Source organism: Sus scrofa, chromosome 9 (genome assembly GCF_054392235.1).
Source record: "Sus scrofa isolate SSC_HxYL_T2T_F1_AM1 chromosome 9, Sscrofa_HxYL_maternal_Yorkshire_Landrace_v2.0, whole genome shotgun sequence".
In the NCBI taxonomy this organism is placed as follows: domain Eukaryota; kingdom Metazoa; phylum Chordata; class Mammalia; order Artiodactyla; family Suidae; genus Sus; species Sus scrofa.
This window is the reverse complement of record NC_139391.1, coordinates 3,102,568-3,129,357: the sequence shown is the minus strand read 5'-3', so window position 1 is coordinate 3,129,357 and position 26,790 is coordinate 3,102,568. Positions and strand designations below refer to the sequence as shown.

Sequence of the window (26,790 nt, the reverse complement as noted above, 5' to 3'; positions counted from 1 at the left end):
CCCATCCTTGAGAATGTTCCATGTGCACTTGAAAATAGTGTATATTCTGATTTTTTTTGGATATAATGTCCTTAAAATGTCAATGAAGTCTAACTTTTCTATTGTGTCATTTAGGATCTCTGTTGCTTTATTGATTTTCTGTCTAGAGGATCTGTCTGTTGACGTGAGGAGGGTGTTAAAGTTTCCTACTGTTATTGTAGTCCCATCAATTTCTCCTTTTATGTTTGTTAGTATTTGTTGTATGTATTTGGTTGCTCCTATATTAGGGTCATACATATTGATGATTATAATATCGTTTTCTTGAATGGATCCTTTTATCATTAAATAGTGTCCTTCTTTGTCTTTTTTTATGGCCTTTGTTTTAAAGTTTATTTTGTCTGATGTGAGTATTGCAACTCCTGCCTTCCTGTCTTGTCCATTGGCATGAAATATATTTTCCCATCCCCTTACTTTTTTTTTTTAATTTTTAAAAATTTAATTTTTAATATATTTTATTTTTTACTTTTTATTTTTATTAATTTTTTAGTTTTTATTTTATTTTTTAAAATTAAAAAAATTTGTTTAAATTAAAAAAAAATTTTTAACCCTCATTTCAATTTATGTGTCCTTTGCCCTAAGATGAGTCTCTTGTAGATAGCATATTGTAGGCTCTTGATTTTTCATCCAGTCTGCCACTCAATGTCTTTTGATTGGAGCCTTCAGTCCATTGACATTTAAGGTAATTATTGATAAATACGTATTTATTGCCATTTTAAACGTTGTTTTCCAGTTGATTCTGTTTCTCCTTTGTTCCTTTCTTTTTCTGGTTGGATGATTTCCTTTTATCTTATGCTTGTGTCCTTTTCCTTTTAGTTTTTTGTGAATGTAATGTTTGGTTTATGATTTGTGGTTGCCCTGTTTTTCAAGTATGTTAACCCCTTCCTATGTCTTTTTGCTTTAGCCTGATAGTCATAGAGACTCAAACATATTCTAAAAAAGAGAATCTAGATTTTCTTACTTTCCTTCCCCACACTTTATGATTTTGAAGTCCTTTTTTTTTTTTTTTTAACATCTTCACGTTGCTCCTTTTGATGTTCCTTGTGTTTATCATCACTTTTACAATAGGTTCTTTTTTTTTTCCTTTTAGGTCTGAATACTGGCTTAAGTGATTGCTTTACAATTGTGATTTCCTCCATCCTATTCTTTTTTTTTAATTTGGAGAAGCCCTTTCAGTATTTATTTTAGAATGGTTTTAGTACTGCAGTACTCTTTCAGTTTTTGTTTGTTGGAGAAATTCTTTATTTCTTCTTCTATTTTAAATGATATTCTTGCTGAGTAGAGTATTCTAGGCTGCAGATTTTTCCCTTTTAGACGTTTGAATATATCTTGCCATTCTCTTCTGGCCTGTAGTGTTTCTGTAGAGAAATCAGCTGATAGCCTTCAGGAGGGTTCCCTTATAATTGACGCTCTGTTTTTCTTTTGCTGCCTTTAGAATCCTTTCTTTAACTTTTGCCATTTTCATTATAATATGTCTTGGTGTGGGCCTGTTTGTGTTCAACTTGGGGCCTTCTGTGCTTTCTGTATCTTGATATCTGTTTTCCTTTAGATTTGGAAAGTTTTCAGACATAATTTCCTATATATTGAAATATATTTTCAATTCCCTTTTCTTTTTCTTCTCCTTCTGGAATCCCTATTATGCATAGATTGGCCTGCTTTCTGTTATCCCATAGATCTCCTATATTGCTTTTCATGTTTTCATGTTTTTTTTTCATTTGGTTTTCTGTCCGCTGTCCTGATTGGGTGATTTCCATTATTCTATCTTCCAAGTCACTGATTTGTTCCTCTGCATTATTCATTCTGCTCTTTGGTGCCTCTAATTCAGTTTGCATCTCTGCAAATGAATTTTCTAATTTTTCTTGGCTCCTCCTTATATTTTCTAGTTCCTTTCTAAAGTAATCTGCATTACTATTTATATCTGATCTTAATTCCTTAATATTCACCCTTAATTCCCTCAGTATTTTCACTATCTCCTTTTTTTTTTGGCTTTTTGCCATTTCTGGGGCCGCTCCCGCGGCATGTGGAGGTTACCAGGCTAGGGGTCGAATCAGAACTGTAGCTGCTGGCCCATGCCAGAGCCACAGCAACGCGGGATCTGAGCCATGTCTGCGACCTATACCACAGCTCATGGCAACGCTGGATCCTTAACCCACTGAGCAAGGCCAGGGATTGAATCTGCAACCTCATGGTTCCTAGTTGGATTCGTTAACCACTGAGCCACAACGGGAACTCCACTATCTCCTTTTTGAACTCAGTGTCTGTTAGACTGCAGAAATCTGTTTCATTGTTGGCTGCTTCAGGTGAATTGTCCTGTTCCTTTAACTGGGAATGGTTCCTGAACTTCTTCACTTTGCTTATATTTTTTGTTTTCTGTGAGTTTATGGAAACCAACTTTGTAGTCTTGGAGGGATGTTTCTATGCAGGAGATCTCTTTTGTATTTTGTGGGGGGGGGTTACTATTTATTTTTGGCATGAGAGTTTGGATATTTGCCATCTCTTTCCTCGGTGTGAGCAGGCTGTTATCCCCTTTATAGGGTGCTGAGCGTGTTTCCAAGGAGAAGGAGGCAATTGGCATGGTAGTAGTCAGTGCCTTGTTGCTGGGCTCTTGACAGTAGCAAGGACCTGCAGGAAGGTGATGCAGGCTACTCCTAGTTGCAGGGCCCTGGGAAGTGGTAATGAGCCTCAGACAGATTTAGGTGGTGCCTGGAGCATTTAGCAGTGGCAGCAGCAGCGTGTGTGAGTTCCCAGGGGAGTGAGGGCAACAATGGGTGGTGTTTGACCACAATGCTCTTCTCTGTGGTGCCCTCTGAGGTGACTGGGGACTTAAGTGGTGCCTGTTCATGGACCCCTGGTGGTGGTGGGCCACACCCACCTCTGGACTTGGAGATAATTGCAGTGGTTTGCCCCTGCCACCTGCAGACCACACAAGAAACACCCCATCCCACTTAGCCCATGCAGGAGGTGTTGCACAGGTTCCTCCTAGTTGCAGGGTCCTGGGAAGTGACAGTGATCAGGTATGTGTGGGCACTGCTCAGAGCATTTGTCAGTGGCAGCAGCAGGGCAGGTGTGTTCCCAGGGGTGTGAGAGCAACAATGGATGGTGCTCAGTTGCAGTGCCCTCATTTTTGCCGACCTCTGAGGTGACTGGGGTGCAGATGGAGCCTGTTCATAGATCCCTGGAGGCGGGAGGCCACACCCTCCTCTGGTGTCTGAGATGACTGCTGTGGTTTGTCCCTGCCACCTGTAGAATATGCAAGAGGTGCCGTGTCCAGCTTAGCCCCCTGCTGCCCTTGGCTCAAACAAGAGGTGCCTGGCCACCCATAGCTTGCCCAAGAGGCAGCCAGTCTCCTGTAGTCTGAGTAGTGGCCTCTCGCCACCTGTAGCCTGCACCAGTGGTGCCCTGCTCTCTGAGAGTCCACATGTGTGCAGGGAAAGAGATTCCCGGGGTGGTCTGCCCCTCCTCCTCTCGCCATCCCCAACAATGGCACCTTGCTTCTCCTGTGGGCCCAGACCTCCTCCCAGGTTTCCTCGGCTGTGGCGTTCCGCTCCCCATCCCATGGCGCACTGCTCTCTAGGCCCTCAGGCTGTCTCCACATAGCCAGCCCTAGTCCTCTCCCTGGAACTGACCTCTGGAGCCGGAGTCTCAGTGCCCAGCCCCTGCCCGAGTGTCTCAGGCTGTGGCATGTAGGGTAGTAGTACAGATGATCTGTGCGGCTCTCACTCTGTTTTGGCCTCCTCAGCCCAGCTGCTGTGCTTTTCCTGGTGACTTTGAGGTCCCTCTGTCTCGGCTTATCTCCCCATCAATAAGGTGGCTTCTCAGGGTGTGGGTTCCTTTTCTCTTTAACAGCTTCCTCTCAGGAGTGCCAGTCCCTTCCTGATTCCTTTTCTCTCTCTCTCTCTTTTTTTCTTTTATTTTACTCAGTTATGTAGAGGGTTTCGTGCCCTTTTTGGAGGTGTATGTTCTTCTGCCAGCCTGCAGCAGTTGTTCTGTGTGAATTGTTCTACATGTAGTTGAGGTTTTTTTGTGTGTGTTTGTGGGAGAAGGTGAGTGTGACCTCTTACTCCTCCGCCATCTTGATCCTTCTCCTGAAAATAGGATTTTGAAGAGATACATGCACTTCCATGTTTATGACGGCATTACTCACAACAGCCAAGATGTAGAAATAGCCTAAGTGTCAGTCAAGTGCCAAATGGATAGTGAAGAGATATATAGTCTCCATGAGAAAGAATGAAATCCTGCCATTTTTTATGATATGGATGAGGGCATTGCACTAAGGGAGACGTCGGCAGAGAAAGACTCTTACTATGCAATGTCACTTATATGTAGAACCCAATAAAGCCAAACTTGTAAAAATTTAGAGTAGAATGATGGTTACCGGGGGTTGGCGAGTGTGGGAATTGTGGAGATGTTTTTAAGGGTTCACACTTACAGTCAGCAGATAAATAAATTCTGGATATCTAATGCTTATGATATTGTCAACAACAATACTGTATATAAACTTCAGTGTTGCCAAGAGACTAGATCAAAATGGTTTCGATTACAGTAATGAAATTATAACATTGTGATATGATAGATGTTTTACTATCTACCCTGGTAATCATATTGTAATATATAAATATATCAAATAATCACATCATATACTTTATATTTACACAAAAAAAACTTGAATAGCTACAACAGTCTTGAGCACAAAGAATAGAGCTGAAGGAATCAGAGTCCCTGACTTCAGACTATACATACTACAGAGCTACAGTAATCAAAGTGTGTAGTACTGGTACAAAAGCAGACACATAGCTCTGTGGAAAAGAACAGAGAGCTCGAAAATAAACCCACACGCTTTTGGTCAATTAATCTTTAACAGAGGGGGAAGAATATACAGTGGAGCAAAGACAATCTCTTCAGTAAGTGGTGCTGGGAGAACTGGAAAGCTACATGTAAAATAATGAACTGGAAATTTTACTCACACCATGTAGAAAATTAGGCTCAAAAGGATTAAAGATCTAAATGCAAGTCCAGAAACCATAAAACTCCTAGAGGAAAACATAGAACAGTCTTTTACATGATAATAGCATTTTAAAAATTTGTCTCCTAAACTAATGAAACCTTATTAAACTTAAAAGTTGGAGTTCCCGTCATGGCCCAGTGGTTAATGACCCTGACTAGTAACTATGACGTAGAGGGTTTGATCCCTGGCCTCGCTCAGTGGGTCAGGGATCCACCATTGTTGTGAACTGTGGCGTGAACTGTGTAGGTCACAGACGCGGCTCAGATCCTCTGTTGCTGTGGCTGTGGCGTAGGCCGGCAGCTGTAGCTCCAATTGGACCCCTAGCTTGGGAACCTCCACATGCTGCGGGTGCAGCTCTAAAAAGCCAAAAAAAAAAAAAAAAAAAAAAAGAATGGTAGGGGAATGTTGTATCATTTTTACTTGCCTTTGGGCCACCTCCTCCCCTGCTTGACCAAGGTCTTGAAGATATCAGTGCATATCTTCAGTGTGAGACCGTGGTCCCTGCTTCCAAAAGGAGAGCTGACCTTGTTCTCAAAGAATTGTGTTTGTGTGTTTTGAGCTCTCTGGGGACTAACCAAAGGACTGATAAAAGGCAGCCCCTCCGCTCCCTGCCCCAGCACAGAGCTTCTTTAGGCAGAAAAGCAGCCAAGCGGAGGGCACATTTCTTGCTAACAAGAAAGGCGAATGAATAATCCCTGCTGTCTGGGGGAAGATACTAAGGTTCAGACAAATAATAGACATGCTGCAAATTTAGGAGGAAAGACTGGGGAGAGAGATTATGTGTGGAAGTAGAACATTAGATAACTACCTCTATATGGCAATTTAGAAAGTCATGTGCAAAGTCTGGGTAGAATATATGCTCCGAAAATCCCAGACAGACCAAAGCTTTTATTTCTAACTAATTCTTAGGCTCAGGGTAGACAGAAAGGGTAATGCAGAGTCCTAAAGGGCTTGTCTAGGCATTGAAAGAATGTTAAAGAGTGAACCAGTATGTGAAGATTTTTTTCCTCCATGTATTTAGGAAAATCTCTATCATAAACTCATGACCTGCACCTAAGCTAAAGGAGGGCACCTCATAGATGACACACCACAAATACAGTCCTTGTAGAAAAAAGTGGGAAACCACTGAAGAAGTAAAACTCAGAGAAACCGATGAAAACAATCTCTGATCATGAAGAATATGATTCCCAGAGTTACCACCTTATAATATTTAGTGTCCATTTTCCACAGAAAAATCTAAAAGCATATGAAGAAACAAGAAAGAGGGCCCATGTATAGAAAAATTAACAGAAACCGTCTATGAGAAATCAAGTCAGAGGATTTAATTGTCCCGGCCTCTGCTCACTTGTATGATTCCAAAGCTGTTCCTTGCTTTTAGGTAGTATAATCTAAAAACCAGGTTCACCTCTTGATTGGCTTTGAGCCACATGAGACAACCAAGCCAAAGTATGGGAGAAGGAAGGGTTTATTACTTCCAGCAAGTAAGGAGAATACTGGGGATCTTTCCCAAAGCAGTGTCTCCCTGAATGGCAAAATTGGAGAAGTTTTAAGCTAAGGGTACATGGATATTCATAAAGGGGATTGGGAGGCTGATAGAGTCCAAGCTTTAGATGATTGAAGTCCTGAGAGTCAGAAAAGATCAGCGTTATCATCCTTCAGGTTCCAGCTGATCTAGTGATTAAACTCTTGAGGCTAACTTTTACTGTTGAAAGAGAACTGGGAGTTTTGCTAATTTGCTATTGTTATTTTTCTTGCCGGATAACAGCCGTTCATTTCTGCATTCTTTTGTTCTCTTAAGACCATTAATTACTGACACCATCCAAGGGCAGGCATTGTGGTCAGGCTTAGATCACAAAATGGCTTAGGCCAAAAATGGCTTCTCTTTGGTCAAGAAAGCCACGCCTGTTCTCTTTCTCCAGGGACCCCCCTACTCTATCGGCTTACAATACCACTTCTAGCTACTAAAATCTGTGTTATTTTTAATTGTTTACAATAGATCACCACAAATTTAGTATCTTAAAACAACATGCATGTTCTATCACAGTTTCTGGAGTCATGACTTAGCTGGGTCCTCTGCCCAAGGTATCACAAGGCAACAACCTAGGTGTTGACTGAACTGTATTCTCATCTAGAATTTCAGCTGGAGAAAAGCTGCTTTTAAGCCTATACATGTTGGCAGAATTTATTTCCTGGTGGTTATAGAGTCAAGGTCCCATTTTCTTGCTGACTCTCATTGGGGCTACTCTTAGCTCTTAAAGACTACACAGTTTCTTGCCATGTGGCCGTCTCCATAGGCCTCTCTCAGAATGGCAGCATACTTTTCAAGCCAACAGGAGGGAAAATTACCTGACCTAAAGAGAGTTCCAATCCTCCTTTAAAGGCTTTCACCTGATAAAATCAAGCCACTCAGGGTAATCCTCTGGTTAACACAAAATAGCCTGATGTGGGACCTTATTGCATCTAAAAAATTCTGTCAACTTTGCCATAATCTCTTGGCTAGAAGCAAGTGGAGGGCATCATGGAGCTATTCTCATCTGTGTGCCAAGTGACAAAATATATAGAGTGCTCAGGCCAGTGTCTGACCTACACTAAGGGTTCAGTAAATGTTAACTCCTCCTGTCTTTTAATTTTCCTGAAGCCCCTGTTAGAACCATTATCTCAGTGCCTAGGGGACCTGGGATTCACTGAGGGGGAGGAGGTCGCCACACCAAACCAAGGGGGAATCTGCTTCTCCTGGTGACAACAGCGTGCCTCAGAGTTTCGGAAAATCGGAGAGAGGAGCCGTTTTCGGGAACTTGAAGAGCTAAACCAGAGAACTTAGAAGGAATATGTATGCAGATTAGGCTCCAGGGAATTTTTCAGTGCAAAGAGGTGGTGTGCAGAAAGGATTAAGAGAATGAAGAGAGAAGCATAGCCCTAAGGTGTGTATCCCATTGAAACAAGTAGGATGGTTGTTATCTGGAGATACATATAACCTTCAACACATCTTTTATCATTCCTAATCTGATGTTTAGTTGGCAGGATGGACTTGGGGTTTAAATGGCTCTGGAACTGTAGCTGGGTTATTCTGTACATGGAATTCATTTGGTGCTTACACCTCTTCCAAGTGATAAAGGCAAATTTTCAGAGATGCTTTCTGGCTGAGATTATCCTAGGATCAAAAGTAACCAGATAACTGGCAAGTGTAGCAGGAAAGAAAAACCAGCAACATTATGAAATGACAAGGGCTGCTCGAATTGGATAAATGAGGCCAGAGGACCAGAGGATCCTGTAGGGCTGAGAAGGGAATTGTAGGAAAAAGAGAAGATCCCAAGATAGAGGAGCATTCTCCAGTCTCCAGGAGATCCTGAAGAGTGAAATTAGAATGGCAGCTCAGCCACTCCAGGGAGCACACATATAGGATTTTTATGACAATTATGTCAAGCTACTGTAAAAATTGAAAAGCTTATCTTGTGGAATGAAAGCAATGATTAAGCCAGAAAGGCCTAAATTAAGTCTATGCTCCTCCCCCTCCCTTCTCCCTCCAGCTTTAACTTGAAACCACATACCATAGTGGCTGTCAGGGCCGCTGACTTTTGGAGTTAGTTTCCCATCTTCTGGTGCTTCTGCCATGAGATAATAGGAAATATTAGCCATGGAAATTGCTGCAACATAGACAATAACTTTTATCATTTTGGTATGGCCTGAAAGTTAAGGGAGATGCTGTGTCTCTTTTCTGCTAATCTTAGCAAGTCCTGTTATTTTCTTGTCTCAGAATGGGGAGATGCTCTCCTCTAGGACATTTGAGAGATTGTGACCCAAGAAGGCATCTTAAGCCTTTGAAATCTCATAGCCATTTCCCCAGATTGGTTAGAGAGGAATCAAAAAGGTAGGATAGAAGCTGCAGCTGCTTTTTCTTCCCAAGACCTAGGACTCAGCCGACTGACCTAGAATTCTCATAGCTGTCAATTCAATGGCACAGACAAAGGCACACAGGGAGGAGGCAGGCTTCTCAAGAGTGATTGTGTCCACCAGATTCTCTGGTTCAGATCTGGCACTGGAAGATGGAGAGTCAGTATGTGTCCTGTTTCACTGTCAGGCTCCTCTCACTCTTGAGTCTGCATGAGTAAGCTCTGCTGGGTGTTGTGCAGGAGTTGAATGTGTCAGAAGATATTCTGTAGGACGACCTTCCCTGCCGGGCGCTGGCAGACTGTTGATTGGTCTGCACATTAGGGGATGATCTACCAGTGATTTGGGAGTGTTGATTTATACCCTAATGGAACCAAACTTTGATCACCAAGCAGAATGCTACAAGTAAGTTTCTTTCTTTTTTTTTGAGGGCCACACCCATGGCACATGGAAGTTCCCAGGCTAGGGGTCGAATCGGAGCTACACCAGAGCCACAGCAATGCACGATCCAAGCCATGTCTGTGACCTGCACCACAGCTCATGGCACGATCCAAGCTGTGTCTGTGACCTGCACCACAGCTCATGACAACGCTGGAGCCTTAACCCACTGAGTGAGGCCAGGGATTGAACCTATATCCTCATGGATGGTAGTTGGGTTCGTAACCTGCTAAGCCACAATGGGAACTCCCTCCCCTTTAAAAAGACTTTTGATTAAGGAAATTATAATATGGAAATCATTGTATATATTTAGTCTATGCTAAAGATCTAGTCCCTGGTGTTTACAGAGCCTAATAAGATGATTTCTGTGAAGAATAATGCAAAGCCCTTTATTAGGTGTAGGTAGGTCCAGAACATACTAGTGTTTTCCTCAGGAAGAAGTCATCTTTACACTTAAGGAGTATATCAGAATCCCTCCTTCCTACTCCCAACTAGAGTGTCTGGGAAGAAATACTTTGAAGTCACATAGAAAGTCAACTTTGTGGAGTTCCCGTTGTGGCTCAGTGGGTTAAGAACCTGTCCAATATCCATGAGGATGCGGGTTCAGTCCCTGGCCCTGCTCAGTGGGTTCAGGGATCTGCCATGAACTGTGGTGTAGGTTGCAGAGGCTGGGATCTGGCATTGCTGTGGCTGTGGCTTAGGCTGTGAGCTGCAGCTTGGATTCAACCCCTAGCCTGGGAACTTGCATATACCACACACGCGGCTCCAAAAAAAAAAAAAAAAAGTCCACTTTGTCAGTTCCAGCAAGGATCTATTAACAGTCACACAATTACATCCATGTTCAAGATCATGTTTTGTCTTTTCTCTGACTTATTCTCTAGAAAAATACGTATAAAATAGTGTGTATATCTGAGCACTGTGTATAAGGTGCTTGTTCTGATAGTTTCCAAAGTCAACAAGCTGTTCTTTGTAGCTTTGTGTGCCTCAGAGCTGATGCTGGGGTTGTGTAAATGAAAAAGTAGAGACAGGTGGTAGGAAGAAGGATGAGAAGCAAAAAAATGTTCCTTAGTTTTTGTCAACTTTACTATTGCCTACAGAGAAGGACTTGTGTGCGGGTGGTAAGATTTTTTGCCCATGCTTTGCAGTGCTGAAAGATTTTGGTAATGGTTTCTGTTCAGTGCTTATTATACCCTTTGGTCTCTCTGTGAAGTGATGGGGAGAGGTCTAAGATGGCAGAGTAGCAGGACATGAGGCTCACCTATTCCCACAGACACACTGAGAATGCAACTACACATGGAACTATTTGCACAGAAAATGTGCCAAAAACTGACAAAGGATCTCAGGATTATGACAGAGCAAGAAAACCTTTACAAAACCGGGTAGAATGAAAGAAGAAAAACAATTGAAAAAGAATGGGAAGGAACTGAGGCCTGCTCTTCCAGGAGGGAGCTGGAAAGAGGAATAGCTCCTGCACCCCAGGAAATTCCCCCACCAGTGAGGAGATCAGTGAGAAACAGAGGAGGAACTCTAGACAACAGTGTACAGCAATTAAAAAGGAGACAATCCTCCACAAATGGTCAGCGCTGTGGGCAGCACGCAGCCATAGGCAAGTGCCAGCAGGTGCTGGCAACTAAAACTCTGGTGTTAGAGATCAGGCCCAAAGAGGAAGCTGGGGCTGGCCATGTGGGAAAAGACCAGGGCTGGCCACGCGGAAACACCCTGGAGGGACTAGAGTAGAGGGTGACCACAGTGGAGCGCATCTAAGTGGAGGCAGCCCAGTTGGGCTTAGAGACTAGACACCATCATTTGGGGTGCTGGAAGGAAGAGGTGGGATCCAGCACTACAGCCTTGTTCCCTGCGTGTGCTTTCTCAAGCTGCAGGACACTGCCTGCTTCAGCTTGGGGAGCCACTTGGCCCTAGTGGCTGCCTAGCAACAGCTGGGAAGCAGTCCCACCCTAAGGGCTACAGACTCCTTGGAGCAGGTGGAGTAACTCTCTGGGGGAATGACAAAAGTTCCTGGTTCCTGCCCATAGCTCCCTCACTAGTGGAGCCCAGCCTGTGCCACAAGAGCTGCCGGTGGTGGCACCCATCCCCCATGTAATCTGCTTGAGCAGGGAAAACACAGGCGTCCTGGCTCCAGCCTGAGGCTGTGCAGAGGCTTGTGCCAGAGGTGCCTGATCAGCACCAGAAGAGCTGCTGGTGGCAGTGTCCATTCCTGCAAGAGGGCCACTGGTGCCTGCTCCCTGCTGGAGCTGTGGGCTGCCTGACTGGAGAAAAGCACAAGATACAGGGCCTCCACCAGTGGTCCCGCAAAGGCGCACATCTGTGGCACTTGTTCCACACCAAGGAAGCCAGGTGAGGCCCATTAACCCATGTTCTGATCCACAGCAGCTACAGAGAGCACTCCTACCAGCAGCAAGGTGGGGGGAGGGACCACCAGGAACACATGTCATGCAACTACAGAGAGAGCCTTTTAGCAACAATTAAGGAGAAGCCCCCCCACCCTTGGGGCTTTAGAGAGAGATCCCTAGAGTGGCCAAGCAAGGGGAGTGATGGCAGAACAGCGGTACCTGTCTTTACAGCTACAGAGAGCAGTCCCTAGAGTCTTGCAGCAAAGGGAGGGGCGGCAGGAGAAACTGCTGACATTGAAAGGCACAGAAAATAGCCCTGAAAGCTACCTGCTAGCAGGAGGGACTGCAAGAGATGCTGCTACCCCTGTGAACTACAAAAGCAGTCCCGTAAATGGTGAATCACTGCCACCTGCCTCACAGATCTTATCCCTAGTGGCCACCCAGCTCCAGGAGAAGTGTGAACTGCTGCTCCCAACACGTGCTCTGGGTACATGTGAACCACTACCACCCCCGAGAACTCTAGGACTGGGCACCTGCTGCTTCACCTATGTAATTACTCTCAAGGGGATGATAAACAGAAATGTGAGACAAAAAATAAGCAGCTTTCAGGCAAAAGGAACAAGACAAAAATACACAAAACACTAAATGATGAGGAGGTAGGCAATTTACCCGAAAAAGAATTCAGTGATGATAATAAAGATGATCCATGATCTTGGAAAAAGAATGGAGACAGATTGAGAACTTAAAATAAATGTTTAACAAGGAGCTAGAGGATTTAAAGAGCAAGATGAATAGCACAACAACTGAAATGAAAAATAATCTAGGGGAGATGGGATTAAGATGGCGGAATAGAAGGACTGGAGCTCAACTTCTCTCCTAAAAACAGAGTTTACAACCAAATGCTGAGCAATCTTCAACCAAATGGGCTGGAAGCGTTCAAAAAGATATCCTACTCCAGAAGATAAAGAGGAGGACACATCAAGAGGTAGGAGGGGCGATTATGAAATATAAGCAACTCCATACCTCCTGGGTGGGAAGCCCCACAGACTGGAAACTAACTGGTTCACAGAGACTCACCTACAGGAGTGAGAGTTCTGAGCCCCACATCAAAATCCCATGTATGGGGATCTGGCACTGGGAGAAAGAGCCCCCAGAGCACCTGGTATTGAAGGCCAGTGGGGCTTGTGTACAGGAGCTCCACAGGAGTTGGGGAAACGGAGACCCCATTCTTAAAAGGCGCACACAGACTTTCACGTGCACTGGGTCCCAGGGCAAAGCAAAGTCTCTGTAGGAATCTGGGTCAAACCTGCCTGCAGTTCTTGGAGGACCTCCTGGGAAAATGGGTGAATGTGGCTTGTTGTGAGGGAAGGACATTGGAGGCAAAGCTCTTGGGAATATTCAGCAGCGTGGGTTTCTCTGGAGGTGACCATTTCGGGAAAATCTGGTGCCACCCATCAGTGCTGAGAAGTCCCAGGTCAAACAACAATCCAGGTAGGATCACAGCCCTCCCCATCAGTAAACAGGCTACCTAAAGAACCCACATGCACACAGCTGTCTCTAATATCACCCAGAGACAAAGCCCAACCAAGCAGAGGGATAGGAATCAGCTTCACCTACCAGTGGGCAAATATCAGTCCCTCCCATCAGGAGGCCTAGAGCAGCCCCTATACCAACTTCAGCCACACGGGGGCAGACATCAGAAGTAAGAGAGGCTACAACCCTATTATCTGTAAAAAGGCCACCACACCAAAAACCTATAAAAATGAAAAGGCAGAGAACTATAACTCAGATGAGGGAGAAAGAAAAAAACTCCAGAAAACCAGCTAAGTGATCAGGAGATTCTCAGCCTCCAGGAAAAAGCCTTTAGACTGATGATGATGAAGATGAAGATGCTGCTGCTGCTGATGATGATGATGAAGATGATGCAAGACACTGGAGGCAAAGATGGATAATTTACAGGAAACACTGAGCAAAGAGATACAAGATATAAAACTTAAGAACAGATGCAAAATAGAATAACTGAAATAAAAAATTCATTAGAAACAGCCAAGAGCAGAACAGGAAGCAGAAGAATGAATAAGCGAGGTGGAGGAAAGATGAGTGGAAATCACTGATGAGGAACAGAAAAGAGAAAAAAGATTGAAAAGAAATGAAGAGGGTCTGAGAGAATTCTAGGACAACGTTAAACACATCAACATCTGTATTATAGGGGTGCCAGGAGGAGAAGAGAGAGAAAAAGAGACAGAAAAAATATTCCAAGAGATAATAGCCAAAAACTTCGCTAACATGGGAAAGGAACCACTCACTCAAATCCAGGAAGCACAACAAGTACCATATAACATAAACCCAAGGAGAAACACCCCAAGACACATATTAATCAAACTGACCAAAATTAAAGACAGAGAAAACCTTGAAAGCAGCTAGGGAAAAGAAACAAACAACATACAAGGAAATTCCGATAAGGTTATCGGCAGATATTTCAGCAGAAACTCTGCAGGCCAGAAGGGAGTGGCATGATATACTTAATGTGATGAAAGGGAAAATCCTCCAACCAAGATTACTTTACTCAGCAAGGCTGTCATTCAGATGTGAAGGAGAAATCAGAACCTTCACAGATAAGCAAAAGTTGAGAGAATTCAGCAACACTAAACCAGCCTTACAACAAATACTAAAGGAACTTCTCTAGACAGAAAAGAAAAGGCCACAACCAGAAACAAAAATACCACAAATGACGAGGTTCACCAGTAAAGCTACAAAATTATTCATGCACAATCATGCCACCAAAATCAGAATCATGAGAAGAGGAGAGTACCAATGCAGGACACTGGAGATGCACTTACAGTTAAGAGACCAATAACTTAAAACAATTTCATATATATATAGAGAGAGACTCATATCAAAACTTCAGAGTAACTGCAAATCAAAAATCCACAATTGATACACAAACCAAGAAGAAAAATCAGCTGAAATACAACACTAAAGATAGTCATCAAACCACAAGAGGAGAGAACAAGAGGAGAAGGAAAGAAAAAAGAACAACAAAAATAAATCTAAAGCAATTAATAAAATGGCAACAAGAACGTACATATCAACGATTGCCTTAAATGTTAATGGACCTAACGCCCCAACCAAAAGACACAGACCGGCTGAATGGATAAAAAAACAAGACCCATATATAAGCTGTCTTCAGGAGACCCACTTCACTTGTAGGGACACATATACATTGAAAGTGAGAGGATGGAAGAAAATACTCCATGCAAAATGGTAATCAAAAGAAAGCTGGAGTAGCAATACTCATTACAGACAAAATAGAATTTAAAATGAAGAATATTTTAAGAGACAAGGAAGGTCACTACCTAATGATCTAAGGATCAATCCAAGAAGAAGATATTATAACAATTTTAAATATCTACACACCCAACATAGAATCACCACAATGTATAAGGCAACTGCTAACAACCTTAAATGGACAAATCGACAGTAACACAGTCATCGTGGGGGACTTTAACACCCCACTCCCAGCAAAGGACAGATCATCCAGACAGAAAATCAATAAGGAAACACAGGCCCTGAATGAAGCATTAGAGCAGGTGGACGTAATAGATATTTATAGGACATTCCATCCAAAAGCATCAGAATACACATTCTTCTCAAGTGCACATGGAACATTCTATAAGATCAATCACATCCTGGGCTACAAATCCAACCTCAGTAACTTTAAGACCATTGCTATCCTATCAAACATCTCTTCTGACAATGCTATATGACTGGAAATCAACAACAAGAAAAAAACTGCAAAAAACACAAACACGTGGAGACTAAACAACATGCTACTAAACAAGCAATGGATCACTGAAGAAATCAAAGAGGAAATTTAAAAATACCTACATGCTAATGATAACAAAGACACAACTCTCCAAAACCTATGGGATGCAGCAAAAGCTGTTCTAAGAGGAAAGATTATAGCAATACAAGCCCACCTCAGGAAATAAGAAAAAGCTCAAATAAGCAAGATAACCTTACATCTAAAGCAGTTAGAGAGAGAAGAACAGACAAGACCTAAAGTTAGTAGAAGGAAAGACATCATAAAGATCAGAGCAGAAATCAATGAAATAGAAACAAAGAAAACCATAGAAAAGATCAATGAAACGAAAAGCTGGTTCTTTGAAAAGATCAAGAAAATTGATGATAAACCCTTAGCCAGACTTATCAAGAAAATAAGAGAGAGGACTCAAATCAATAAAATTAGAAATGAAAAAGCAGAAGTAACAATGATCATCACAGAAATTCAAAAGAGCATAAGAAACCACTATATGCACCTAAACGCCAATAAAACAGAAAACCTAGAAGAAAAGGACACATTTGTAGAAAAGTACAATCTTCCAAGACTAAAGCAAGATGAAATAGAAAAGATGAACAGACCAATCACAAGTACTGAAATTGAAACTGTGATTGAAAAACTTCCAACAAACAAAAGTCCAGGACCAGATGGCTTCACAGGCAAATTCTATGAAACATTTAGAGAAGAGCTAACACCTATCCTTCTGAAACTATTCCAAAAAATGCAGAGAAAGGGACACACCCAAACTCATTCTATGAGGCCACCATCACCCTGATACCAAAACCAAAGATACCACAAAAAAAGAAAATTATAGGCCAATTTCACTGATGAACATAGATGCAAAAATTCTCAGCAAAATACTAGCAAACCGCATCCAACAATACATTAAAAGGATTATACATCATGATCAAGTGGGATTTATCCCTGGGATGCAAGGATTCTTCAATATCCACAAATCCATCAGTGTGATATACCACATTAACAAACAAGAATAAAAACCATATGATCCTCTCAATAGACACGGAAAAAGCCTTTGACAAAATCCAACACCCATTTCTGATAAAAATCCTTTAGAAAGTAGGCATAGCAGGAACCTACCTCAACATGATAAAGGCCATATATGACAAACCTGCACCTGACATCATTCTTAATGGTGAAAAGCTGAAAGAATTCCTGCTGAGATCAAGAACAAGGCAAGGATGTCCACCCTCGCCACTGCTATTCAACATAGTTTTGGAAGTCCTAGCCACAGCAATCAGAGAAGTAGAAGAAATAAAAAGAATCCAAGTTGGAAAGGAAGAAGTAAAACCATCACTATTTGCGGATGATGTGATACTCTACTTAGAGAATCCTAAAGACTCTACCAGAAAACTGTTAGAGCTCATCCATGAATTTGGCAAAGTTGCAGGATACAAAATTAACACACAGAAATTGATTGCATTTCTATATACTAACAATGAAAGAGCAGAAAGAGAAATTAGGGAACCAATCCTGTTTACCATCGCATCCAAAAGAATAAAATACCTAGGAGTAAACCTACCTAAAGAGACAAAAGACCTGTACTCTGAAAACTATAAGACACTGATGAAAGAAATCAAAGACGACACAAATAGATGGAAAGATATACCATGCTCTTGGATTGGAAGAGTCAATATTATCAAAATGACTACACTTCCCAAGGCCATCTACAGATTCAATGTGATCCCTATCAAATTACTAGGGACATTTTTCACAGAACTTGAAGAACATATTTTAAAGTTTGTTTGGAAGCACAAAAGACACAGACTAGCCAAAGACATCCTGAGAAAGAAAATTGGAGCTGGAGGAATCAGGCTCCCTGACTTCAGACTATACTACAAAGCAACAGTCATCAAAACTGTATGGTACTGGCACAAAGACAGATACATAGATCAGTGGAACTGGATAGAAAGCCCAGAATTAAACCTGCGCACCTACAGTCAACGAATCTATGACAACGGAGGCAAGAATACACAATGGAGAAAAGACAGCCTGTTCAATAAGGGGTGCTGGGAAAACTGGACAGCCACATGGAAAAGAAGGAAATTAGAACACTCCCTAACACCATACACAAAAATAAACTCAAAATGGGTTAAAGACCTAGATATGAGACCAGATACTATAAAACGCTTAGAGGAAAACATAGGCCAACCACTCTTAGACATAAACCACAGCAACGTCTTCTCAGATCCATCCACCTCTTAGAGTAATGACAGTAAAAACAAAAATAAATAAATGGGACTTAATTAAACTGAAAAGTTTCTGCACAGCAAAGGAAACCCTAAACAAAACGCAAAGACAGACCACAGAGTGGGAGAAAATCTTTGCAAATGAATCGACTGACAAGGGATTCTTCTCCAAAATTTATAAACACCTTCTGCAGCTCCACACCAAAAATACAAACAACCCCATCAAAAAATGGGCAGAATGAAAAAAAAATACACTCAAGCAGATAATAACAGGAGACCATCCAACCAAAAAAAAAAAAAAAAAAAAGGAAGAATGGAGAACCATAGAATCAACTGGAACATGAGGTTCAAATGGCAATAAATAATCATCTATCAATTATCACCTTAAATGTCAATGTACTGAACGCCCCAATCAGAAGACGCAGAGTGGCTGAGTGGATAAAAAGGCAAAAACCTTCAATATGCTGCCTACAAGGAACTCACCTTACGACAAAAGATACATATAGATTGAAAGTGAAAGCGTGGGGAAAAATATTTCACGCCAATAGACATGACAGAAAAGCTGGAGTCGCAATGCTCATATCAGACAAAATAGACTTTAAAACAAAAGACATAAAGAAAGACAAAGAAGGACACTACTTAATGATTAAGGGATCCATCCAAGGAGAAGATGTTACTATCATCAACATATATGCCCCAAATATAGGAGCACCCAGATACATACAACAAATATTAACAGACATAAAGGGAGATATTGATGAGAATACAATCATAGTAGGAGACCTTAATACCCCCCTCACATCAATGGACAGATCCTCTAGACAGAAAACCAATAAAGTAACAGAGATTCTAAAGGAAACAATAGAAAAGTTAGACTTAGTTGATATCTTCAGGACACTACATCCAAAAAAATCAGAATACACATTCTTCTCAAATGCTCATGGAACATTCTCAAGAATCGACCACATATTGGGACACAAAGCGAATCTCAATAAATTTAGGAGCATAGAAATTATCTCAAGTATCTTCTCTGACCACAATGCCATGAAATTAGAAACCAACCATGGGAAAAGGAAAGAGAAAAAACCTACTACATGGAGACTAAACAACATGCGACTAGAAAACCAGTGGGTCAGTGAGGAAATCAAGAAGGAAATTAAAAACTACCTTGAAACAAATGATAATGAAGACACAACCTCTCAAAATCTATGGGATGCTGCGAAAGCAGTGCTCAGAGGGAAATTTATAGCAATCCAGGCCTTTCTCAAAAAAGAAGAAAGATCCCAAATGGACAACTTAACCCTCCACCTAAATGAATTAGAAAAAGAAGAACAAAAAAGGCTTAAAGTCAGCAGAAGGAAGGAAATTATAAAGATCAAAGAAGAAATCAATAAAATAGAGACTCAAAAAACAATAGAGAAAATTAATAAAACCAAGAGCTGGTTCTTTGAAAAGGTGAACAAAATTGACAAACCCCTGGCCAGACTCACTAAAAAGAGGAGAGAAAGAACCCAAATCACCAAAATTAGAAGTGAAAAAGGAGAAATCACAACGGATACAGCAGTAATACAAAAAACCATAAGAGAATACTATGAACAACTATACGGCACCAAGTTTGACAATCTGGAAGAAATGGACAATTTTCTAGAATCTTACAGCCTGCCAAAACTGAATCAAGCAGAAACAGACCAACTGAACAGACCGATCACTAGAAATGAAATTGAAGAGGTCATAAAATCACTCCCTACAAATAAAAGTCCAGGACCAGATGGCTTCACAGGTGAATTTTATCAAACATATAAAGAGGAATTGGTGCTCATCCTCCTTAAACTCTTTCAAAAGGTTGAAGAAGAAGGAATGCTCCCAAAGACATTCTGTGATGCCACCATCACCCTCATTCCAAAACCAGACAGAGATACCACCAAAAAAGAAAACTATCGGCCAATATCTTTGATGAATATAGATGCAAAAATTCTCAACAAAATCTTAGCCAACCGAGTCCAACAACATACCAAAAAAATTATACACCATGACCAGGTTGGGTTCATCCCAGGTTCACAAGGATGGTTCAACATACGCAAATCAATCAGCATCATACACCACATTAACAAAAAAAAAAAGTCAAAAATCATATGATCATCTCAATAGACGCAGAAAAAGCATTTGACAAAGTTCAACATCCATTCATGATCAAGACCCTCGCCAAAGTGGGTATAGAGGGAACATTCCTGAATATCATCAAAGCCATTTATGGTAAACCCACAGCAAATATAATCCTCAATGGGGAAAAACTGAAAGCCTTCTCACTCAAATCTGGAACAAGACAGGGATGCCCACTCTCACCACTGCTCTTCAACATAGTTTTGGAAGTCCTAGCCACAGCAATTAGACAAACAAAAGAAATAAAAGGCATCCATATAGGAAGAGAAGAGATCAAACTGTCACTGTATGCAGATGACATGATACTATACATAGAAAACCCTAAGGACTCAACCCCAAAACTACTTGAACTGATTAATAAATTCAGCAAAGTAGCAGGATATAAGATTAACATTCAGAAGTCAGTCGCATTTCTGTATACCAGCAATGAAACATTAGAAAAGGAATACAAAAATACGATACCTTTTAAAATTGTACCTCACAAAATCAAATACCTCGGAATACACCTGACCAAGGAGGTAAAGAACCTGTATGCCGAGAACTATAAAACTTTAATCAAAGAAATCAAAGAAGATGTAAAGAAATGGAAAGATATTCCATGTTCCTGGATTGGGAAAATCAATATTGTAAAAATGGCCATCCTACCCAAAGCAATCTACAGATTCAATGCAATCCCTATCAAATTACCCATGACATTTTTCACAGAACTAGAACAAACAATCCAAACATTTATATGGAACCACAAAAGACCCAGAATCATCAAAGCAATCCTGAGAAATAAAAACCAAGCAGGAGGCATAACTCTCCCAGACTTCAAGAAATACTACAAAGCCACAGTCATCAAAACAGTGTGGTATTGGTACCAAAACAGACAGACAGACCAATGGAACAGAATAGAGAATCCGGAAATAAACCCTGACATCTATGATCAATTAATCTTTGACAAGGGAGGCAAGAACATAAAATGGGAAAAAGGAAGTCTATTCAGCAAGCATTGCTGGGAAACCTGGACAGCTGCATGCAAAGCAATGAAACTAGAACACACCCTCACACCATGCACAAAAATAAACTCCAAATGGCTGAAAGACTTAAATATACGACAGGACACCATCAAACTCCTAGAAGAAAACATAGGCAAAACACTCTCTGACATCAACATCATGAATATTTTCTCAGGTCAGTCTCCCAAAGCAACAGAAATTAGAGCAAAAATAAACCCATGGGACCTCATCAAACTGAAAAGCTTTGGCACAGCAAAGGAAACCCAAAAGAAAACAAAAAGGCAACTTACAGAATGGGAGAAAATGGTTTCAAATGATGCAACTGACAAGGGCTTAATCTCTAGAATATATAAACAACTTATACAACCCAACAGCAAAAAAACCAATCAATCAATGGAAAAATGGGCAAAAGACCTGAATAGACATTTCTCCAAAGAAGATATACAGATGGCCAACAAACACATGAAAAATTGCTCAACATCGCTGATTCTAAGAGAAATGCAAATCAAAACTACCATGAGATACCACCTCACACCAGTCAGAATGGCCATCATTAATAAATCCACAAATAACAAGTGCTGGAGGGGCTGTGGAGAAAAGGGAACCCTCCTGCACTGCTGGTGGGAATGTAAACTGGTACAGCCACTATGGAGAACAGTTTGGAGATACCTTAGAAGTCTATACATAGAACTTCCATATGACCCCGCAATCCCACTCTTGGGCATCTATCCGGACAAAACTCTACTTAAAAGAGACACATGCACCCGCATGTTCATTGCAGCCCTATTCACAATAGCCAGGACATGGAAACAACCCAAATGTCCATCGACAGATGATTGGATTCGGAAGAGGTGGTATATATACACGATGGAATACTCCTCAGCCATAAAAAAGAATGGCATAATGCCATTTGCAGCAACATGGATGAAACTAGAGAATCTCATACTGAGTGAAATGAGCCAGAAAGACAAAGACAAATACCATATGAGACCACTTATAACTGGAATCTAATATCCAGCACAAATGAACATCTCCTCAGAAAAGAAAATCATGGACTTGGAGAAGAGACTTGTGGCTGCCTGATGGGAGGGGGAGGGAGTGGGAGGGATCGGGAGCTTGGGCTTATCAGACACAACTTAGAATAGATTTACAAGGAGATCCTGCTGAATAGCATTGAGAACTATGTCTAGATACTCATGTTGCAACAGAAGAAAGGGTGGGGGAAAAATGTAATTGTAATGTATACATGTAAGGATAACCTGACCCCCTTGCTGTACAGTGGGAAAAAAAAAATACAAACATTGAAACTTTAAAAATAAATAAATAAATGAATAAATAAAACCCTTAAAAAAATGGGCAGAAGATCTTAACAGACAATTCTCCGAAGAAGACATATGGATGACCAAAAAACACATGAAAAGATGTTCACCATCACTCATGATTAGAGACATGCAAATCAAAACCATGATGAGGTACCACCTTACACCAGCCAGAATGGCCATCATCAAAGTCTGCAAACAAGAAGTGCTGGAGAGGGTGTGGAGAAAAAGGAACCCTAGTACACTGTTTGTGGGATTGTAAATTGGTGCAGCCACTGTGGAGAACAGGATGGAGATTCCTCAGAAAACTAAACATAGAACTACCATTTGACCCAGCAGTCCCACTCGTGGGCATCTATCCAGAGAAAACCATCACTCAAAGGCAATTATGTGCTCCAATGTTCATTGCAACACTATTTTCAATAGCCAAGACCTGGAAACAACCTAAATGTCCATTGACAGAGGAGTGGATCAAGAAGATGTGGAACATATACACAATGGAATATTACTCAGCCATTAAAAGGAACGAAATACCAGCATTTTTAGCAACATGGATGGAACTAGAAATTATCATGCTAAGTGAAATCAGTCAAACAATGAGACACCAACATCAATTGCTATCACTTACATGTGGACTCTGAAAAAAAGGACACAGTGAACTTCTTTACAGTACATACTGACTCACAGACTGTGAAAAACTTATGGTTTCCAAAGGAGAGAGTTTGGGGGGTGGGAGGATGCGCTGGGTTTGTGGGATGGAAATCCCATAAAATTGCATTATGATGATTATTGTAAAAGTATAAATGTAATAAATTCATTGAATAATAAAGAAAAAGTGGTACATATATACAATGGAATACTCCTCAGCCATTAAAAAAGAACAAGACAATGCCATTTGCAGCAACATGTTTGGAAATAGAGAGTCTGAAGTCATAAGCAGAAAGACAGACATCATATGGTATTACTTATATGTGGAGTCTAAAATATGGCACAAATGATCCATCTACAAAACAGAAGAAGATCATGTACTTTTTCTGAGGAAAGACTTGCGTTTGCTGTTGGGGGAGAGGGAGGTAGTGGGATGGACTGGGAGTTTGAGGTTAGTAGATGCAAACTATTACATTTGAAGTGGGTAAATAATGAGATCTTGCTGTATAGCACAGGGAACTATATCCAATCACTTGTGATGGAAGAGGATGGAGGATAATGTGAGAAATAGAATGTATACACATGTATAATTGGGTCTATATAGCAGAAACTGGCCGAACCTTGTGTATCAACTATAATAAAAATAAAAAAATAAGTAATAAACTGCTTGCCCTTTAAAAAAATTATGGGGATAGATTTAAAGGTCAGGGATCTATGTCAACAGAGGTGAAAATTGCAGCAAATAATGGATGTGTTAAAGATTGAAATGTGTTCACTCCTCTGACTGATTGAACTGGACTTGGCTTTAAACCACTTTAGAGTTTATAATACGGGTTCATATTCCAAAGTGGTTATTCTCAATCTTTATTTTGAGTAATGGACATATTAAAACTCAAGGGCATATTAAAAATGTGGATTCCCAGCCCCACTTACAGAGAATCTGACATTGGATATCTAGTTTTTTGCACAGGAACTATAATTCTTTTTTTGCTTTTTTATTATATGGCCACACCTGTGACATAAGGAAGTTGCTGGGATATGGGTCAAATCAGAGCTGCTGCTGCCAGCCTATAGCACAGCCACAGCCCCACGGGATAGGAGCCATTTTGTGACCTACACCACAGCTTATGTCAACACTCGCCCCTGACCAATGCCAGGGATCAATACCACATCTTCATGGATCCTAGCTGGTTTTATAACCTGCTGAACCACAATCGGAACTATAGTTTTTGTAAACAATCCAACTTTCCTTTTATTAATGCTGCTAAGTTTCAATCACATTTCAAAAAAACACTATTCTTTTTTTTGCTTTTTTGGGCCGCACCTGTGGTATAAGGAGTTTCCCAGGCTAGGGGTCTAATCGGTCAAGTCAGAGCCACAGCAACATGGGATCTGAGCCGCGTCTGCAACCTATACCATGGCTTACCGCAACGCTGGATCCTTAACCCACTGAGCAAGGCCAGGGCTCGAACCTGCAACCTCATGGTTCCTAGTCAGATTTGTTTCCACTGTGCCATGAGAGGAGCTCCGAAAAAAACACTATTCTAAGGAGACATTTTCAGTGGAGAAAAAGTGAGAGTGTAAAAAATTAATTTGCTTCTCCTGTTGGCCTAAACTTTAAGATAATTGACTTGAGACTTTTTGCTTCCTAGTTTCCGACTGAAGCATTCTTTCTTTCTCAATGTTTGAATGAATACATCTGAAGGTTCATCCACTATGCTTGAATGTTCAACTGAGGGTTTTTTCAGGATTTAGTTTCAAAGTATAAAGAAATAGAAAGGGCTATAAAATGCCAGAAAGGTCTTTCAGGAAACATGTAGGCTAAATACAGAAGTGCTGTAGTTCTATTTTTAGTGTCTTAAGGACCTCCATACTGTGCTCCACAGTGGCTGTACCAGTTTGCATTCCCACCAACAGTGTAGGGGGGGTTTCTTTTTTTCTCTATCCTCTAGTGGGCAGGGCCATCTAGGGGCACCTCTAGCGGCAGCTGTGTGCTCAGGTCGTCTTTAAGCAGCCTCTTTGCTGATAGGTGGGGTTTTCTTCCTGTGTGGTTGTTTGTTTGGCCTGAGACATTCCCACTACTGGAACCTACAGGCTCTTGGGTGGGCCTCAGTCTTTGGTGCCAAAATGTTGGCATCCAGGAGAGCTCACACAACTGACTACTACCAACACCTCCATCACCAGGGTCCTTGTCCCCAGAGTGAGCCACTGCTTCCCCCTGCCTCTGAAGGAGCCCCTCCAAGACCAGGAGGTGGGCCTGGCCCAGGCTCCTGTGAAGTCACTGCTTTTGCCCTGGGTCCCAGTGTGCATGAACCCTTGCGTATACCCTGCAAGAGCAGAGTCTCTGTTTCTCCCAGTCCTGTGGAGCTCCAGCAATCAAGCCCCCTGGTCTGCAAAGCCAAATGCTCTGGGGGCTCCTCCTCCTGCTGCCAGACCCCCCAGGCTGGGGAGCCTGATGTGGGAATTCCTGATCAATTGAAAACTCCTGGAAACGAAGCATTAGTTCAACTTCTTTCCTTTCTGCAGTCTCTTGAACTTGGACACACCCTCCTCCTGATCCGGCGCAGCACGCAGCCCTTCGCAAGAGTAAAACATTCCCTGAGTATCCCGCTCCCTCTACCTTCTTCCTCTGTTGCCTCTTTCCCATTAAAAGAAAATTCCTTTCTGTCTGGCCTTTCAGATGCTTACAGCTCTATGTTTGTACTATTTTCTCCATTACGATAGTCTCTTTTTCCTCATTGCAATAATCCTTTCAAAGAAAGTCTCTTTTAACCTGAGTCTAGATTTATTTTTATTTGATAATGGGAATTTCCAAATTGTTTAATTGTTTCAATAGTGTCCTCCCTTTCCCCCAGATTTGGAGCCGTTTGTTGGAGCAACGAGAATGCCGGATTTATATTTGTGTTCTTAGCATGCCTTAATCTGCCTCTCTCGCTAACTGTGCCTATTTTCATCATTTTCTGTTTCTGTTTTACTCTCTGAGCATGTTGTTCTCTCTCTGTCTGCCCCATCTTCCTCCTTTTTCTTCACGTACCTGTCTCCTTGAGGCCAGCCTCCTGTCTTTAGTTTGCTCCAGAGAAGAGAAAGTAGACTAGGTTCTTCCCCCGAGTCTGCTAGTTTGCCGACTGAAATCTTCAGCCTAGAACTTCAGCTCCAACTGTGGTAAAAGGGTCTGATTTTATCTTCCAAGCAGGAACTGATAAACTGGTTTCACTTTTCTATTTCGTTTTGTTTTGTTTTTTCCTTTTTGGGTGGCACCTGGGGCATGTGGAAGTTGCCCTATTAGGGGTGGAAGCAGAGCTGCAGCTGCTGGCCTAGACCACAGCAACAGCTACACTGTATCCGAGTTGCATCTACAACCTACCCACAGCTTGTGGCAACACAGGACCCTTAACCCATTGAGCGAGGTCAGGGATCAAGCCACAACGAGAATTGTTGTTTTAGTTTTTATCCTTAAAAAAATTCAGCTGATTTAAAGGAATACTGCTTGCTTCTTTATTTCTTTATTAAATTTATTCGTATTGTGTTTCCTGGGTGTTGAAACTATGCAGATAGAAGACTAATGATGCGTGTGTCTCTCAGAGATGGAATGGGGTGAGCAACAGGTAGTGAACATAGCAGAACAGGAAAGGGAAAAAATTGGGAAGGAAATATTGGCACATTAGAGTTTTTCCTCAGAGAAATTGTTTGAACTGCTTTATTGTTTTTATTCCTAATTCACCCAAAGACAAATAGAGAAGTATGCTCCCACTACTAATTAAACGTTTTATTTTTCATTTCCCATAAAATATCTTTTTCTCCCTTGAGTTAGGTATGGTCACTAAAAAACCATACACACACACACACAACTTAAAAATTGACAGTTATGTTTTATTTGGTGAAAAAACTAAAACCTA

The 26,790-nt window shown here is 41.5% G+C and overlaps 1 protein-coding gene and 1 long non-coding RNA gene across 8 annotated transcripts in view; one reads left to right on the top strand and one right to left on the bottom strand.

The window, feature by feature from the left end:
- LOC110255361 (interferon-induced very large GTPase 1) overlaps window positions 1-26,234 on the bottom strand; it is a 51,514-nt gene extending 25,280 nt beyond the window's left edge. For 2 of the 6 annotated variants that reach the window (XM_084974820.1, XM_021062327.2), the window contains exons 1-2: window positions 25,929-26,223; window positions 8,590-8,646 (exon numbers count right to left, since the gene is read on the bottom strand). The gene's annotated coding sequence lies outside the window, so the exon portion shown is untranslated. Of the gene's footprint in view, window positions 1-8,589; window positions 8,647-25,928 lie in introns of all 6 variants that reach the window. The other 4 variants (XM_021062330.2, XM_021062331.2, XM_021062328.2 and 1 more) reach the window with 4 other exon arrangements.
- LOC146399656 (uncharacterized) overlaps window positions 1-26,790 on the top strand; it is a 186,081-nt gene that overhangs the window by 30,931 nt on the left and 128,360 nt on the right. The gene's annotated exons all lie outside the window — the stretch shown is intronic.